The following is a 2,500-nucleotide window of genomic DNA, read 5'->3' as shown; positions in this document are numbered from 1 at the left end:
GAATAATTGAAATAAGTAAATAAACAAAAATAAATAAATAAAATAAATAAACAAATAAATAAACAAAAATAAACAAAATAAATAAATAAACAAAAAACAGAATAGATAAATAAAAGAATTAATAAATAAACAAAAAATGCTAAAATAGATAAATAAAATAAGGAATGAAAAATTAATGAAACAAATAAATAATAATTATAAATTAAATAAACAAATAAATAATGTAAATAAATAAACAAAAAACTAGCTAAATACACACAAAATAAAAATAAATAAATAAACACAAAATAAAAATAAATAAATAAACAAATGAAATAAATGAATAAAAAAAATAAATAAAAAAAGGAATATGTGACAAAATAAACATGAAATATTTCATTTAAAAAATCCTTCTGGAAGCCAAAAGGTAACCATCAACTCGAGAAAAAAAATCTTAAAGAACACGACCGGTTTCAACAACTTCTTAAAAGGATTTTAAAGATTTAAGGATTTTTTTAAGGCTTCCCATATATTTCGAGGCTTCTTAAAATTCGAAGCAGATAGCTGAGTTCTGCAAAACTTTGGCTTTGCTCCTTAAGCTGTTGAGAGATGGACGAAGAGAGAGAGAAAAAAAATGTGGAAGAGAAAGGTAAAAGTTAAAAAGTAAAGAGAAAGGTAAAAGTTAAGAAATATAGTTAAGAAATAAAGAAATAAAGAGAAAGAGATTGGTTAAAGTTAAGAAATAAAGAAATAAAGAGAAAGGTAAAATTTAAAAAGTAAAGAGTAAGGTAAAAGTAAAAAAATAGAGAGAAAGGTAAAAGTAAAAAAAAAAAAAAAAAAAAGATAAAAGGGGAAACTAAATAAAAAAAGAAGAAAAGAGCGAAAAAAAGATACTTTGGCTTTGCTCCTTAAGCTGTTGAGAGATGGACGAAGAGAGAGAGAAAAAAAATGTGGAAGAGAAAGGTAAAAGTAAAAAAATAAATAAATAAAATAAAATAAAAATAAAAGGGGAAACTAAATTAAAAAAGAAGAAAAGAACGAAAAAAAGAAACTTTGGCTTTGCTCTTTAAGCTGTTGAGAGATGGACGAAGAGAGAGAGAAAAAAAAATATGGAAGAGAAAGGTAAAAGTAAAAAAATAAATAAAAATAAAATAAAAATAAAAGGGGAAACTAAGTTAAAAAAGAAGAAAAGAGCGAAAAAAAGAAACTTTGGCTTTGTTCTTTAAGCTGTTGAGAGATGGACGAAGAGAGAGAGAAAAAAAATATGGAAGAGAAAGGTAAAAGTTAAAAAGTAAAGAGAAAGGTAAAAGTTAGGAAATAGAGTTAAGAAATAAAGAAATAAAGAGAAAGAGATTGGTTAAAGTTAAGAAATAAAGAAATAAAGAGAAAGGTAAAATTTAAAAAGTAAAGAGTAAGGTAAAAGTAAAAAAATAGAGAGAAAGGTAAAAGTAAAAAAAAAAAAAGATAAAAGGGGAATCTAAATTAAAAAAGAAGAAAAGAGCGAAAAAAAAAGAAACTTTGGCTTTGCTCTTTAAGCTGTTGACAGATGGACGAAGAGAGAGAAAAAATGTGGAAGAGAAAGGTAAACGTTAGAAAATAAAGAGAAATTTAAAAGTTAAGAAATATAGAGAAAGGTTAAAGTTAAGAAATAAAGAAATAAAGAGAAAGAGAATGGTTAAAGTTAAGAAATAAAGAAATAAAGAGTAAGGTAAAAGTTAAAAAGTAAAGAGAAAGGTAAAAGTTAAAAAGTAAAGAGAAAGGTAAAAGTTAAAAAAAAGAAAGAAAGAGAAAGGGGGAAACTAAAATTAATAAAGAAGAAAAGAGCGAAAAACAAATAAAAGAAACTTTGGCTTTGCTCTTTAATCTGTTGAGAGATGGACGAAGAGAGAGAAAAAATGTGGAAGAACTTGTATTAAGAGAAAGGTAAGAGAAAGGTAAACGGTAAAAAGTAAAGAGAAATGTAAATGTTAAAAAATAAAGAGAGGTAAAGGTTAGAAAATAAAGAGAAAGGTAAAAGTAAAAAAAAAAAAAAAAAAAAAAAAAAAGAGAGAGAGAGAGAAAGGGGGAAACTAAACTAAAAAAAAAAGAAGAGCGAAAATTGAAAAAATAAAAGAAACTTTGGCTCTGCTCCTTAATCTGTTGAGAGATGGACGAAGAGAGAGAAAAAACGTGGAAGAACTTGTATTAAGATAAAGGTAAAAGTTAAAGAAAAAAAATGAGAAAGAGAAAGTAAAATAAAGAGAATTTAATTAGATTTTTTAAAATATGGAAGAACTTAGAGTAAAATAAAAGTAAAAGTTAAAATAAAGAAAAAATCAGAAAGAGAGAGTAAAATAAAGAGAATTTAATTAGAATAAAGAGAAAGGTTTAAGTTAAAAAACAAAAAGAAAGAGAAATTGGTAAAGTAAATGAAAAATGAAATTGTTAGAAAATAATAAAAAGGAGAAAGAAAAAAATATAAAAGAAATTATAAAAAAAGAAAGAGAAAAAGAAAGAAAATGAGGAAAGAAAAGGTACATAA

The sequence above is a fragment of the Penaeus vannamei genome, chromosome 6, assembly GCF_042767895.1.
Source record: "Penaeus vannamei isolate JL-2024 chromosome 6, ASM4276789v1, whole genome shotgun sequence".
NCBI classification, from domain to species: domain Eukaryota; kingdom Metazoa; phylum Arthropoda; class Malacostraca; order Decapoda; family Penaeidae; genus Penaeus; species Penaeus vannamei.
This window is presented reverse-complemented; position numbering follows the sequence as displayed.